The sequence below is a fragment of the Entelurus aequoreus genome, linkage group LG19 (genome assembly GCF_033978785.1).
Source record: "Entelurus aequoreus isolate RoL-2023_Sb linkage group LG19, RoL_Eaeq_v1.1, whole genome shotgun sequence".
In the NCBI taxonomy this organism is placed as follows: Eukaryota; Metazoa; Chordata; class Actinopteri; order Syngnathiformes; family Syngnathidae; genus Entelurus; species Entelurus aequoreus.
In genome coordinates this window covers 51,554,813-51,572,207 of record NC_084749.1, presented here as the reverse complement: position 1 = coordinate 51,572,207, position 17,395 = coordinate 51,554,813, and positions in this window count along the sequence as shown.

The following is a 17,395-nucleotide window of genomic DNA, read 5'->3' as shown; positions in this document are numbered from 1 at the left end:
CCAAGAAGGCCCAAAGCCGGCCTGGCTCGTAAAAGCCGAGGCAGCCAGCATCACGTCCGGCTCCTCCATACTGTAAAAGAGCACGTGCATATTTAAATATGCGCTTTGCATTGACAGCGCTTCATTAAAAGACTGAAATATTCCTGTTTCACACGCGAGCATCCCCAGTGTGGTATTTATTGCTTTTCCCTGCCAGTGCCTTGGAACATTAATAAAAGACTACAATATCATTCATCCTGCGCGCTAATTAGGCAGCACGTCCCCGAGAAGAGACTGTATGGCACATCAATTCCATTAATAAGCTATATATTGCTTTAACATCCAAAAGCTTTGCTTGGAAATACACAAAAAACTTGCTTCAGCAGGGAAGGAAATGACATTTGTACATTTCAGCTAAAACTCATTCATTTTGTTAAAAGGATCAAAAATGACAGCAATTAAAAAACATGTATTTTAGGATAGAAATACAGATTTGTATTGTTGTGGTTGCCACATCCCTGGAAAAGAAAGGGGCCATTTTGCAGGGCGAGTCAACCCGATTATGTTTGCCTCAACAAAAGCAACTGGATTCTTCTTGTTTGTTGAAGACGCTTCGGAGGAATCCGAAACATTTGAAGATTATAGAACCTGATGACTGACGATTCATTTTGTAATCTTTGATTTCTGCCAGAATTTAAACAGGTTTTGGAATATTACAAATGCATATTTGTACGTGCTATAGTTTAGTTGAGTCTTTATTTGAAGGGACAATGTACAGAAACATTAAGCTCAAAGACAGATATGTTCTGTACCAGATTATAGCTAAATAGCTATAATCAATGTAATGAAGCCAAAGTCGTTAGCATTAGCTAATATGCTAACAGGTCTACAAGTGTCTGTGTTAGTATTATTAACTTGCATTCTTTTTGTATTGTTTCACTTTTACAAATTCCTCAGTAAATTCAGCAAAACGTCAGCGTGGAGTTATTGAGTCTGTTTAGCTGATTGGAGAGCTAGCTTGCGCAGCTAGTGGCTCCATGACCATGACTTCTGTTTTGTTTGATCAGCCGTTTTACTGCCGTGTTACAGACACACCGTTTGGAAACAATTAAGGTATGTAAATAATCACTTTGTGTAAATAACTCATTTCACAACATATATACCAGCGAATATATGTAAACATTTATTGTTCAGTAATCATTTTGTTGTGCATAATAACAAAATGATGGAGAATTGCGTGTGAATGTCTTATGTGCCCAAGCGGAAGTGGAATGCTTGAATGTGCAGGGTGAGTGGAGTGTGTGGATGTTGGAATGGTTCCAATGGGTTGAGAAATGTGGGCTATGGAGAGGTTTGTATGTTGACCATCTATAGTCAATAGGGAGACATTCCTGGAAATTCTGGGAAAACTGTGAATTTTGGGCAATGGAAAACATGTTTTGCCTTCAAGAGCTCAGAAAAGTCGTGTGGGAAATGTCTGAATCGGGTAAAAAGTGGCGGACAATTTAGAGAGTTTAGGGCATTGTAGAACTATGAAAATGTCCATTCATTTGAACCGGAATTTCCTGGAAATTTGGTCATTTTGGAAAAACCGGGAACTTTTGAAATGATTGATACTTATTCTCACGGTAATAAAAAGACGAGAAAAAGTGCGTTGTTTGACAGCTCAAAACGGAACGTGTACTGTATTTTCTGGACTATAGAGTGCACCTGTACATAAGCCGCACCCACTACATTTTTGGGAAAAAATATATCTGCAGACTACAAGTGGCAGATATACACGTTGTGAAATGAGTTATTTACACTGATATATTCTGTAAATGTTTATTTACTTACCTTAATTGTTTCCAAACAGTGTCCGTAACAAGGCAGTAAAACGGCGGATCAAACAAAACAGAAGTCATGGTCATGGACCCACTAGCTGCGCAAGCTAGCTCTCCAATCAGCTAAACAGACTCAAAAACTCCACGGTGACGTTTTGGTGAATTTACTGAGGAATTTGTGAAAGTGAAACAATACAAAAATAATGTCATTGTAAGTTAATAATAATAATACAGACACTTGTAAACATGTTAGCATATTAGCTAATGCTAGCAACCCTAAATTGATTGCATTGCGATAGCACGTAGAAATATGCATGAAAACACATCACACACGGGATGGTTTAGTAAGTAAAAATGGTTTTAGTTAACTTGTAAAACTTACTAATGTTGTTTGGACTGATGAATGAAGAATCTATGCGAGTAGAAATGCTACGGACGATTAGTAAACCAATTGGCACTTTTACTTCCGTTTCAAACCGCTTTTTCAAAGGAGTCCTGGCCAAGAGGGAGCAAAGTGCCCCCTCGCTGGGTTATTCCGGTTCTGGTGACCATGGATGAGGTGCTGGCTGTCCAGAGCTGAGACCCGGGGTGGACCGCTCGCCTGTGCATCGGTTGGGGACGTCTCTGCGCTACTGACCTGTCTCCGCTCGGGATGGTCTCCTGCTGGCGGCCCCACTATGGACTGGACTCTCACTGTTATGTTGGATCCACTAGGGACTGTACTTAGAGGGGGGGTTACCCACACATGCGATCCTCCCCAAGGTTTCTCAGTCATTCACATCGACGTCCCTTTTGTGGGCTCTGTGCCGAGGATGTCCTTGTGGCTTGTGCAGCCCTTTGAGACTTTTGTGATTTAGGGCTATATAAATAAACATTGATTGATTGATATAATGACATTCAAATTAGAATGACAGGATATCATCAAGTCAAACAGTTTCAGATAACCGAGGCTCCTTCAAATGCTCTCAGTTTACATTCAAAGCATTTAAGGAAAACATTCAGGCAGCTTCCAGTCTCATTGCAACATGTTCCAAGCACACGGAGCTGCGGAGACTAAAGCTTGTTTTCCCAGCTCAGTGCCAGCAAAATGTACGGAGAACAACATCTGATCGTTGGATCTCAGAGCATAAGAGTCCATACTTCTCTGTGGAATCAATGTACTAATGCAATAGTCCCAGGAGAGCCTGGTAAATAAAAGTGTACCAATGACACTGTCCCCTAGTGGACAGAGAAGGACATCCCACCCGAGAGTATAAGTCACAGTGGTGTCTACCTCAAAGCAGCATGGTCAACACAGTCCACCATCTGAAGACCATGGGCAACACAGTCCACCATCTTAAGACCATGGTCTACACAGTCCACCATCTGAAGACCATGGTCAACACAGTCCACCATCTGAAGACCATGGTCAACACAGTCCACCATCTGAAGACCATGGTCAACACAGTCCACCATCTGAAGACCATGGGCAACACAGTCCACCATCTGAAGACCATGGTCAACACAGTCCACCATCTGAAGACCATGGTCAACACAGTCCACCATCTGAAAACCATGGTCAACACAGTCCACCATTTGAAGACAGGAACATTCATATTCAAAAGATCATCATCTAGTCCAGATAAAAATGTGGCTGAGACAAGGAGCTTTTTTACACCAAAAGAAAAACATCTGTTATTACAGAAGAAAAGGCCCAATTTAAGTTTTAGTTTCTTCAGCAGTTGATCAATGAAAGGTTTAAAAGTGAGAGTCATCAATGAAAAGGTATTTATATCCATGCACCACATGCCCTTCAAGAGTGGACACTAAGTTTGAGGCACCTTCCCATCTTTGGAAAACAGCAGAAGTTTTGTCTTGTCAGCATTGAGAAGAACTTTTAGGTCCAGAAGTGAATTGTGCACAGCAACAAAAGCTTTCTGCAGGGAGTTAACAGCCTGCTCAACAGGTGATCCACAGCAATAAATCATTGTATCCTCAGCATAAACATGCGTATTAGCATCAGAGAAGATCATGGATGTATTAGATAAATAAGAGGTGGCCCCAATGTAGATCCCTGAGGCACCCCTTTATGAACAGTGACACATTGTGAACAAAGGATCTCGTACTTAATACACTGGGTCCTGTTTTCTAAGTCACTAGAAAACCAAGCGACCGTATGTTCTGACCGTCCAGTGAGAAAGGTTTTAAAATAGTCTGGTCTACTGCTTTGGAGAGATCAATGACTACGGTTTTTGATTGACCACCTTCATTGGAGCAGTGATGGTGCTCTGCTGTTTCCTGAAACCTGATTGGTATTTACAAATCATTTTATTTGGAGAGAAGAACTCTTTCAGCTGATCAAGAACAAGATATTCCAGAATTGTTGATAAGACACATAAATGTGACATCGTCCAATAATTAGAAAGAACCGCTGGATCCTTTAATACATGGAGGACAAAAGTAGATTTCCAAACTGATGGAATGTTTTTGTTTTTAACTGACAGATTAAGAAGAATTGTAAGTGTCTCTGCTATCAAATCCGCTGCCAGTTTTAAAAAATAAGGCTCAGTCAAGTCAGGTCTGGGGGACTTTCTGTGGTCTAATGTTTTTAGAGCACTTCAAGACAAGTAAAAGGAGCGACATTTAAACAGAAACCATGGGAGCGTCTGCTCAAGGATTCCCTAAAGTTGTCCCTTTTTAGTCAAATAGAGAACCGGACGCTGGTTAAAACAGTTCAAGACTTCAGTTAGATCTTAAACTGGCACTGATTCTGGAAGTAGAAATGTGGGAACAGTTGCTGTGTTTTTAGTCACAGACAGATCTCATCACTTTCCAACATTCCTGTGGGTTGTTGAGGTTCTCAGTGGTGACAGATAAAAACTATTCTGATTTGGCCTTTTTGATAAGTGAAGTGCGTTGATTCCAAATCTCTCTAAAAGATGTCCAATCAGTTACTTTGTCTTGCATTACTGAATGATGTCTGCCAGTTCTGGAGAAAACCAGGGATTTTCTCCTTCCTTCACTCTGTATTTCTTAAAAGGTGCATGTTTATTAATCATTTGCATGAAAATGTCTTTGAAAAATGTCCCAGCTAGCTCTACATCTGGTACTAGATTGATATGTTCCCAGTCCACAATTCAAATCACGATGAAAAGCTTTTTCTTTGACATTCCTTCTACAAACAATGCGAGGTTTGCACTTCAGAATCCTAGTATTTCTACATGCACTCAAATCATTACATAATACTCCCAAGGAAGAGAACTAATGAGGCACATTAGTTAAAAACAAATCAATCAAGGTAGATTTATCAGGACTTTTGGGATTAGGCCTGGTGGGAAAGTTGACCAGCTGGTTGAGATGAACAGAATCACAAAACCTTTTAAATTGATTAGAAACTGCATCCAACCAGTCCCAGTTCAAATCTCCTGACTGAAGTCATTCAGTAATTTAACTGATCTAAAAGCTGTTTTAATGACTCTAGCGCCTCCTTTGAAGCAGATGGAGGCCTGTAACATCCCACCACAGTAAGATGTCCTGATTTGACTATTTCTACATCCAAAGCCAAACATTCAATGTGTTTACTGATTGACTGGGAAAGAACAATTGAAGCAATAAATCTGGATTGAACATGAATAGCTACACCCCCACCTTTTTTTTTGCCTATCGGTGCGGTAAACATTATACCCAGTAAGTATACCCAACATGCACATTCCAATGCACATATTTAAGACCAGAAGATGATTTCACATCAGAGGGTGTCTGGGAGCACTGAAGCTCAGGTCAAGGATTTGGTTGCACATTTCTGGACAAAAGTAGAAGTAAAGCAATCAATAGAAAAGAATAGAATAGAATAGAAAGTACTTTATTGATCCCTGGGGGGAATTCAGCACCACAGTTCGCTCACAATAGACAGTAATAATAATAAATAATATAATACATATAATATATTATATATATAATATATAAATAATATAAATATATTCTACATATACTCTACATTTAAGTGCAGTCAAGAAGGAACATATGCATTCTACAGTCTGATGGCTGTCGGTATGAAGGACTTCCTGTGTCGTTCCGTGTTGCATTGTGGGAGTCTGAGTCTTCCACTGAACGTGCTCATTCTCTCTGCAAGGTCCGAGTGTAGTGGGTGGGAGGTGTTGTCCATAGTGTGAGTGTAGTGGGTGGGAGGTGTTGTCCATAGTGTGAGTGTAGTGGGTGGGAGGTGTTGTCCATCGTGTGAGTGTAGTGGGTGGGAGGTGTTGTCCATAGTGTGAGTGTAGTGGGTGGGAGGTGTTGTCCATAATGTGAGTGTAGTGGGTGGGAGGTGTTGTCCATCGTGTGAGTGTAGTGGGTGGGAGGTGTTGTCCATAATGTGAGTGTAGTGGGTGGGAGGTGTTGTCCATAATGTGAGTGTAGTGGGTGGGAGGTGTTGTCCATAGTGTGAGTGTAGTGGGTGGGAGGTGTTGTCCATCGTGTGAGTGTAGTGGGTGGGAGGTGTTGTCCATAATGTGAGTGTAGTGGGTGGGAGGTGTTGTTCATAGTGTGAGTGTAGTGGGTGGGAGGTGTAGTCCATAGTGTGAGTGTAGTGGGTGGGAGGTGTTGTCCATCGTGTGAGTGTAGTGGGTGGGAGGTGTTGTCCATAATGTGAGTGTAGTGGGTGGGAGGTGTTGTTCATAGTGTGAGTGTAGTGGGTGGGAGGTGTAGTCCATAGTGTGAGTGTAGTGGGTGGGAGGTGTTGTCCATAGTGTGAATGTAGTGGGTGGGAGGTGTTGTCCATAATGTGAGTGTAGTGGGTGGGAGGTGTTGTCCATAGTGTGAGTGTAGTGGGTGGGAGGTGTTGTCCATAATGTGAGTGTAGTGGGTGGGAGGTGTTGTCCATAATGTGAGTGTAGTGGGTGGGAGGTGTTGTCCATAATGTGAGTGTAGTGGGTGGGAGGTGTTGTCCATAGTGTGAGTGTAGTGGGTGGGAGGTGTTGTCCATAATGTGAGTGTAGTGGGTGGGAGGTGTTGTCCATAATGTGAGTGTAGTGGGTGGGAGGTGTTGTCCATAGTGTGAGTGTAGTGGGTGGGAGGTGTTGTCCATAATGTGAGTGTAGTGGGTGGGAGGTGTTGTCCATAATGTGAGTGTAGTGGGTGGGAGGTGTTGTCCATAGTGTGAGTGTAGTGGGTGGGAGGTGTTGTCCATAATGTGAGTGTAGTGGGTGGGAGGTGTTGTCCATAATGTGAGTGTAGTGGGTGGGAGGTGATGTCCATAGTGTGAGTGTAGTGGGTGGGAGGTGTTGTCCATAATGTGAGTGTAGTGGGTGGGAGGTGTTGTCCATAGTGTGAGTGTAGTGGGTGGGAGGTGTTGTCCATAATGTGAGTGTAGTGGGTGGGAGGTGTTGTCCATAGTGTGAGTGTAGTGGGTGGGAGGTGTTGTCCATAATGTGAGTGTAGTGGGTGGGAGGTGTTGTCCATAATGTGAGTGTAGTGGGTGGGAGGTGTTGTCCATAATGTGAGTGTAGTGGGTGGGAGGTGTTGTCCATAGTGTGAGTGTAGTGGGTGGGAGGTGTTGTCCATAATGTGAGTGTAGTGGGTGGGAGGTGTTGTCCATAATGTGAGTGTAGTGGGTGGGAGGTGATGTCCATAGTGTGAGTGTAGTGGGTGGGAGGTGTTGTCCATAGTGTGAATGTAGTGGGTGGGAGGTGTTGTCCATAATGTGAGTGTAGTGGGTGGGAGGTGTTGTCCATAGTGTGAGTGTAGTGGGTGGGAGGTGTTGTCCATAATGTGAGTGTAGTGGGTGGGAGGTGTTGTCCATAACGTGAGTGTAGTGGGTGGGAGGTGTTGTCCATAGTGTGAATGTAGTGGGTGGGAGGTGTTGTCCATAATGTGAGTGTAGTGGGTGGGAGGTGTTGTCCATAATGTGAGTGTAGTGGGTGGGAGGTGTTGTCCATAGTGTGAGTGTAGTGGGTGGGAGGTGTTGTCCATAATGTGAGTGTAGTGGGTGGGAGGTGTTGTCCATAATGTGAGTGTAGTGGGTGGGAGGTGTTGTCCATAGTGTGAGTGTAGTGGGTGGGAGGTGTTGTCCATAATGTGAGTGTAGTGGGTGGGAGGTGTTGTCCATCATGTGAGTGTAGTGGGTGGGAGGTGTTGTCCATAGTGTGAGTGTAGTGGGTGGGAGGTGTTGTCCATAGTGTGAGTGTAGTGGGTGGGAGGTGTTGTCCATAGTGTGAGTGTAGTGGGTGGGAGGTGTTGTCCATAATGTGAGTGTAGTGGGTGGGAGGTGTTGTTCATAGTGTGAGTGTAGTGGGTGGGAGGTGTTGTCCATCATGTGAGTGTAGTGGGTGGGAGGTGTTGTCCATAGTGTGAGTGTAGTGGGTGGGAGGTGTTGTCCATAATGTGAGTGTAGTGGGTGGGAGGTGTTGTTCATAGTGTGAGTGTAGTGGGTGGGAGGTGTTGTCCATCATGTGAGTGTAGTGGGTGGGAGGTGTTGTCCATAGTGTGAGTGTAGTGGGTGGGAGGTGTTGTCCATAATGTGAGTGTAGTGGGTGGGAGGTGTTGTCCATAATGTGAGTGTAGTGGGTGGGAGGTGTTGTCCATAGTGTGAGTGTAGTGGGTGGGAGGTGTAGGAGCTTTGCTAGACTTCTCCTCTCTGACACCACCGCCAGAGAGTCTAGCTCCACTCCCACCACGTTACTGGCCTTCTCTACCAACTTGTCCAGTCTGTTTGTGTCCCTCGCTCTCATTCCGCTGCCCCAGCAGGCCATGACGTACAAGAAGGCGCCCGCCTCCACCGACTCGTAGAACATCTTCAACAACTTTGTACAGACGTTGAAGGGTCCTAGCCTCCTGAGGAAGTAGAGTGTCCCTTCTTGTAGAGTGCCTCAGCGTGTTTTGACCCATTCAGCTTGTTGTCCATGTGTACACCCAGGTATTTATAATCCTCAACCATATCCACATCCACCCCCCTGATGGAAACAGGTACTCCTCCTCCTTCCCAGGTCCACAACCAGCTCCTTGGTCTTCGTCACATTAAGCTGGAGGTGGTTCTTTCCACACCATGTGACAAAGTCCTCCACCAGTGCCCTGTATTCCTCATCGTCATCATCCTCAATACACCCCACTATCGCAGAGTCATCAGAAAACTTCTGAAGGTGGCAGGACTCTGAGTGATAGTGGAAATGGGTGGTGTAGATGGTGAAGAGGAAGGGGGAGAGGACTGTGCCCTGCGGGGCCCCGGTGTTGCTGACCAGCCTGTCAGACACACAGTCCTGCAGTCGCACGCACTGTGGTCTGTCAGTCAGGTAATCAACAACCCAGGACACCAAGGGGGGTTCCACCTGCATCGTCTCCAACTTCACACCCAGTAGCCCAGGCCGTATGGTATTAAAAGTACTGGAGAAGTCAAAAAACATGACCCTCACACTGCTCGCAGGTTTGTCTAGGTGGGTGTGGGCTCGGTTCAGCAGGTAGATGACTCCGTCCTCCACTCCCAGTCAGGGCTGGTAGGCGAATTGGAGTGGGTCCAGGTGGGGCTTGACTGTAGGGCGGAGTTGTTCCAGGACCAACCTCTACATGGTATTCATGATATGGGAGGTTAGAGCCACCGGCCTGTAGTCCTTGGACGTGCTGGGTCGCGTGCACTTGGGGATGGGGACCACGCATGAGGTTTTCCACAGTGTGGGGACTTTCTGCAGCCTAAGGCTCATGTTGAAGATGTGCTGTAGCACACCACACAGCTGTGGGGCGCAGGGTTTGAGCACCCTGGGGCTCACACCATCAGGACCCGCGGCCTTGCCTGTGTGTCATTTATTAAGCTGTGCATTCACCTGTTCTGCAGACAGACACACTGGGGGGGTCTCAAGTGATTGGGGGAGGGGGGGGGGGTTCATAAAACTGAGGGTGAGGTGTTAAGTGGGGGGAGGTAGTCATTGGAGTTGGGGGGCTGTGACAGCCTCTGCTTGGCAATTGATTTACTTTTAATTATTTGGCATGCTGAAGTCCCTTCATTTTGTGAATTGGGGAGATATTTATGTCAAGCAAATCAACATTTGAGCTTTGATTGGTCTCTGAGCAGAGCTGGAGACACATTGATATCATTTTCCAATTGTAGTGGTGAATATGTGCCAACACCTTTCACACTTAGGTGGATGTCGTTGGAGTGTCCAGAGCTCTTCAATGGCTGCAGAAAAGCCAAACACTGGAGAATAGTTACTGAATGCAATGTAGCACAAGACAGGAATATCCCAGGTTTTTTTTCCCGCCCCGGAATTAGACGATGACGTCATGTGACGTCACGCATAAAGAGGAACTGAGCGAACAAAATACACCAAAAAAGACCAGCCGCAGTCTCAGGCAACAGGAAAAAGGAGAAAAAACTATTCCCATCACCAGAGGAAAGAAGCGCCTTCCTTACAGACGAGTCGACGGGGCGGTCCCCACCAGGGGCGGTCCCCACCAGGGGCGGTCCCCACCAGGGGCGGTCCCCACCAGGGGCGGTCCCCACCAGGGGCGGCGTGAATCACAATCACAATCACTTTAATAATCCCAGAGGGCACCATGAAATGGGTTCCTATCAGCCACCAGAGGACCTCCATGTCTTCCTGTGTCAGGCCTTGGTGCTGATAGGAAGATAAAACCTTGGTCAAGTGCTTTGTTCCTTCTGCGACAGTCCTGATTGGACCTGAGCTCCAGGAGACAACAGGGTGGAAATAAAAGGAGAATTGACCCCCGTTTGTAGATGACATTTCTTCAGCAGGGAGGGGAAGGTCACTTCCTGGCCTGAAACAAAACATCCAATCAGGGATGACAACTCCTTTACCTTATCTGACCTTTATTTACTTGTCAGGGTTAGCACACCCGATCTTGCTGGACTACTTCACATCAAGCATCCAAATATTGAGGGGGTAAACAAACACAAAATATTGCCTAAAGGGCATAACAAAACAAAACAAAAGAATAATACAATTGTATAATAGACAGACAACTGTGACGATGATCAAGAGCAGGGGTGTCCAACTCATTTTAGCTCGGAGGGAAAATCTATTCCCACGCGGGCCAGGCTGGTAAAGTCATGGCTTAATAACTAAAAAATAAAGACAACTTCAGATTGTTTTCTTTGTTTTAATTTGGCCCAAAATCGAACAAGCGCATTCTGAAAATGTGCACATGACAAATAATCCTCTTGGAAAAACACTTCAAGATGGTTGAAAATTCTGAGGAAAACTTGTGCAGTTTCAAAATCAGCATGAAGAACACAAAGAACATAGACTTTGTCTTAGTCATTTACAAAGACATTCAACTTCAAGCACTTCCTGTTTAGCATTCTCATGTTGGCAGTTTGCCATTAAAGACGTGTTTGGAAAAGCAGTCGAGTGTTTTGTCGAACCGACGCATTGGTGACATCCGCAACTGCCACAACACATTCATGTATCATCATTCAAATATTGCAATTATAATAGAAACAAAACAAATGGCACCATAGCCGAAATCAAGGTAACATAACTACATACTTAACCAATGTGAACATGGTAGATTTAAGCATAAATAAAAAAGATCAAATAACAAATGTAGAAACACAAATTTTTACAATGGAGTTCAGGGTGTGCATCGCACCGTCAACCAATTGCAAGCGGTGCACGGAACTCTAACTACAAAGATGATGGTCATATTTACCGATATATTTGCATCTTACCGTCTAATGGATTGTACGTCAATACTGCATCAGTCTGGTGCCATCTGCTGCCAGCCACAACAGGAGCAGCTGATCGCTTGCACCTGCACCGAATGGAGTAGCGGCAGCCAATCCATAAGGCGCTTAAAGCCAGCTGACAGGTCATCTTCAAACAGTGTCATGTGTGATGTTGGTTATACTTGAACTGCTATTGCGACATCCAGTGGTCTCATTTAGAACAGCAGGGTCTTTCATTTAAAAAATTGCAGCTCATTTTTATACTTAGCAAACTTGTCTTGCGGGCCGCGGGCCGAATTAATCTTATTTGCGGGCCGGGCTGTATGTTTGACACCCCCGATTTAGAGACTTAAGTGTACAAAAGGTAAAACAAACCCCCCAAAAAACAATGTACAACTTACATTGGGGTCACATTGAAATGTCCTTATTTTCAATGAAGATAACTTTAAACTAGTCTTAACTTTACAGAAATACACTCTATACATTGCTAATGTGCTAAATGACTATTCTAGCTGCAAATGTCTGCTTTTTGGTGCAATATCTACATAGGTGTATAGAGGCCCATTTCCAGCAACTATCACTCCAGTGTTCTAATGGTACAATGTGTTTGCTCATTGGCTCAGAAGGCTAATTGATGATTAGAAAACCCTTGTGCAATCATGTTCACACATCTGAAAACACTTTAGCTCCTTACAGAAGCTACAAAACTGACCTTCCTTTGAGCAGATTGACTTTCTGGAGCATCACATTTGTGGGGTCAAATAAACGCTCAAAATGGCCAGAAAAAGAGAACTTTCATCTGAAACTCGACAGTCTATTCTTGTTCTTAGAAATGAAGGCTATTCCACTAAATTGTTTGGGTGACCCCAAACTTTTGAACGGTAGTGTATATTTAGCACTTTTATACATTCAGCTCCAGTTATGTTTGTGTTTTTTTTTTTGTCAAACTGTCAGTGTTAAAAAAAAACAATAATTCATAAATTCAATAGTTTTATGAATTATTGACCTCCAATTACTACACATTAAATATTCCACTTTGAAATTGTTTGGGGGGAAAAGATTGCATGTTTTGTGTTTTTGCCATAAAATCAGTGATTTATCTGACAAAAAAAGCATAAAGCATAAAAAATATCTACTTTATATTGATGAATAGTTTTGAAATGCATATTGAGATTTAAGCTTTGAGTAATATTAAAAAAGATCCTATTTGACTTAATTTGTAACATTTTTATGATTGAGACCCTTACGGGTCCCCGGGACCAAACCTGAGTGGAGCCCTAAAGGTGAAAAATAAATGCATATTGTATGGGTTTTATGAAAAATATCAAAGTGCTTTCATTTTTCAGTTTGCTGCCCTCAGTGGAGTTTTTGCGTTTGAATTTAGTGAACAAAATGTTTTCACATCAAAGTATGTGAGCAAAATGTGCGTTCAGTTTGTTAAAACACAGCATTTTAGTACATATTGTAAGGTTTACTGCACCTTGTTGGTAAAGGAAGGCAATCACGTGAAGATCATAATCCACAGACTTCTTGCATTTCAAGGTTTAACGGAAACATCCAAGAGAAAAGTCCAACCTTGTGGCGGTCCTAACGAGCGTGGAGCTACTTGGCGATGATGAATTGCTCTCCATTAGAGGCCAAGTTGGAATCCTGCTGGACAAGACATGATTCAAACAGCTTGTCAAAGGAAGGTTTGTTTATGCATCTGTTCTACGTCCAGGGACACTTTCACATGTCGGCAGGCTTGTGGATTTAAACCTTTCTATGTTTCTGAGGGATGAGCCAAATGAATGCTAGCCTAAACTTTAGCATTCACCCTTTCTTCAAATGAAAACAGAACTGCAAAATGACTCTCATTAGTGGCTTAGAACAATGTGTGGCTTTAAGAGGCACACCCTTGAAATGGTTCAGGTCATATCTGACAAACAGAACTTTTAAAATCCAAATTGATGATTGGGCTTGGGCCTAAGCTCCCTTGTCCCGTGGTGTCCCTCAGGGTTCAATCCTAGGACCAAACCTGTTTTCAGTGTACATCCTACCCATTCAACACGTTTAAAAAATATATATGTACTGTATATGATATCATCTTTATGCGGATGACACACAAATCTATGTCCCTCTAAAGAAGAAAAGTGACACATGTTTAAAATCACTTTTAAATTGTCTTGAGGACATAAAAGCATGTCAACTTTCTAAACTTAAATGAAAACAAGACAGATATCATTTTATTTGACTCAAAAGTCCGACAGAATGCTCCCCCCAGTGACCTGGACCCCTGATGCCATTTTTAAAACCCAGTCACAAATCTTGGTTTTAAGTTGGACAATGATTTTAAAATGGAACAGCAGATTAACGATCTAGTTTTCATCATCTAAGACTTTTAGCAAAAATGAAATCTTTTAACAACTTTGGGCGGGTAATCCATACTTTTATTTCATCATGTTTGGATGACTGCAACTTCCTCCACGTTGGAATGAAGCAGCCTCAATCGCTCCATGGCAGTTAGTCCAAAATGCTGCTGCTTAAGTGGCACTAAAAAACATTTTAGCATCACTTTACTGCTCCCACTTCATTTTAGAATTCATTTTAAAATTAACGGATTAGCGCCACAAGATATGTCAGACCTTTTAAAAATGTACACCCCCACAAGGTCTCTGAGGTCAGCTGTTTAAGGCACGTCCGACCGGCAGGAGGCCACAGGGAAGACCCAGGACACGTTGGAAAGACTATGTCTACCGGCTGGTCTGGGAACGCCTCGGGATCCCCCGGGAGGAGCTGGACCAAGTGGCTGGGGAGAGGGAAGTCTGGGCTTCTCTGCTTAGGCTGCTGCCCCCGCCACCCGAACTCGGATAAGCTGAAAAAATGGATGGATGGATGGATAGTTAAATGTTTTATATTACTGACTCTCCAAGTATGTATGTCTCAACTTCTGTGCAGCACTTTGTGAAACTTCTATTATTTTTTTGAACTATGCTATATAAATAAAGTGGATTGGAAAATGAGCCTAACTTGTGTGACATCAAACTAGGCTGCCAGTCATTCTTCATTACTAACACACACAGAAGTCAGATTTTTTGACAGAGATTGGTTCCAAAAACAAAGAAGTACACAGTTGCTGTTTCTTTCAGGTCTTCATTCTAAGACTGCCAACATAAGAACCATGATACAATAATATTGCGCCCTTATAGTGCGCCAAAGAGTACACTAAAAACCACGCCTAGACCGACTGGATGAGACCATGGTCCGAGTGCCTGCATCGTAGCGCCTCCCTCCCCCCCCCGGAAGGCAAATAATGGGGAGAGCGACAACCTCCCAGGGGGCTACACAAGCCTGTCGTATGGGCTGCAATGTCCTTCCTTTGGAGAAGTTTGCGAAACCTGTGGGGCAGAATGATGACTTGGGGCCCGAGGAGGTTAAGGACACTCTAGCCCAGGGGTCGGCAACCCAAAATGTTGAAAGAGCCATATTGGACCAAAAAAACAAAAAACAAATCTGTCTGGAGCCGCAAAAAATTAAAAGCCATATTACATGTATCATGAGATATAAATTTAATTAAGAGGACTTAAAGGAAACTAAATGAGCTCAAATATAGCTACAAATGAGGCATGATGCTGCAATATGTACATATAGCTAGCCTAAATAGCATGTTAGCATCGATTAGCTTGCAGTCATGCAGTGACCAAATATGTCTGATTAGCACTCCACACAAGTCAATAACATCAACAAAACTCACCTTTGTGCATTCATGCACAACATTAAAAGTGTGGTGGACAAAATGAGACAGAAAAAGAAGTGGCATAAAACACGTCCTAGGAAGTCGGAGAAAGTTATATATGTAAACAAAATACGGTGAGTTCAAGGACCGCCAAAATTAGTAGGACAAAACGGCGCTCGCCAAATACTCGAATCAGTGAAGCCTGTTTAATATAAACAGCGTGCTTTATAACAATTAGGGAGGTTTGTGTCATGTTTGTCCTCCTACAGAAACCATATTAAAACCCAAAATATTTTTTTTCCCGTCATCTTTTTCCATTTTTCACACATTTTTGAAAAAGCTCCAGAGAGCCACTAGGGCGGCGCTAAAGAGCCGCATGCGGCTCTAGAGCCGCGGGTTGCCGACCCCCGCTCTAGCCTGACCGACTCAGGAGGGCGATCACCAAACTGCCTACACAAGACTGATGATAGAAAATAGTGTAGACTGTAAAGCACACCCACGTGGACTGTGTGAGAGCACGGTCCGAGTGACAAGTCTCATTGAAATGATCTGTGTAGTTTTCTCGTAATCGTGCTAACAAACCAAAGCAATTCCCAACTTTTCTTAGTCGAGGTAACAAGAACTAAAGTCTGCCTGGGCCCAAGACTAACGGAATGTTTTGTAAACATCGATACAAACTAACAACAACACAGTGATTAAAACAACAACAATACAACTGTTAACCTTTTTAACAAACAGTCTTATGGGTAATTAGTCACACCCGTGCAGTGACATTTTGCTTCATGGCGGCCATGTTTTTCAACCAATCTTGCTGGAATTTGACAGACATGTTCTTGTAAGTTCCCTAAATGTGCATACCAAATGCTGTGGTGATTCGTCCAAACACTCAAAAGTGACTGCTTGTGATTCGTAGAGTGTCCTGATTTGGACTCAGACTTTGGAGTTTCAAAACAGCGCCACAGTGTTTTGTATTTGTTTCCAAAAAGATAATAGTACAAACAGTCGATGTGCATGTTTCAAAGTTTTGTCTGCAGCAGATCACTAGTCGAAGGGTTCGCTTCTGCAAACTAATGCGGTAAAAACAAAAACACATGTGGTCCTAATTTTCTCCCACGTCTGTTTAATGGAGCTCAGTTAATTGCAGGAGGAGCAAATAGAAAGTAGTTTTTAATTCAAAGTTAATAAAGGACTGCAATGAGAGAATGTGATGCTTGGGGAAGGTGTACATTTGTTATGAAAGTCATGAAATGTTTACAGAACAACAATGGAGGATGATCATTAACATGTGAGCTTGCACAACGCTAGATCTTCATTTGTAATACGGGCTAAGGTGAAGAACTGTCTTAGGAACAATACGTCACATAATAGCAACGCAGCTACTTTTCTAGTGACGGAGTAATCTAATTTGTGTGTATGTTACAACACTGTTGACGATACGTTTGAGGGAATGTGGCACGCTGCTTTTGAGGTGGCTCTACGTCAACAAGACAACAACTGTTTACTCCTGCAAGCAACAACAACCACAGCACGGCCAATCAACTGTCAGAACACCTCACACACACACACACACACACACACGCACACACACACACACTACTATGGGGGAGTAATGAACAATACAATTCATTCATACGTACGCACATCAATAGGTACCTACGCTCCCACATACATACACACACAATACATACATATACACGCACATCCACTGTACAAACATACATATACACATACTGTACACATACATTCACTGTACAAACATACATATACACATACTGTACATATACATTCACTGTACAAACATACATATACACATACTGTACATATACATTCACTGTACAAACATACATATACACATACTGTACATATACATTCACTGTACAAATATACATATACACATACTGTACACATACATTCACTGTACAAACATACATATACACATACTATACATATACATCCACTGTACAGACATACATATACACATACTGTACATATACATTCACTGTACATACATACATACATACATACATACATACATACATACATAAATACAAACATACATATACACATACTGTACATATACATTCACTGTACAAACATACATCAATCATCATCAATCAATCAATGTTTATTTATATAGCCCTAAATCACAAGTGTCTCAAAGGGCTGTACAAGCCACAACGACATCCTCGGTACAGAGCCCACATACGGGCAAGGAAAAACTCACCCCAG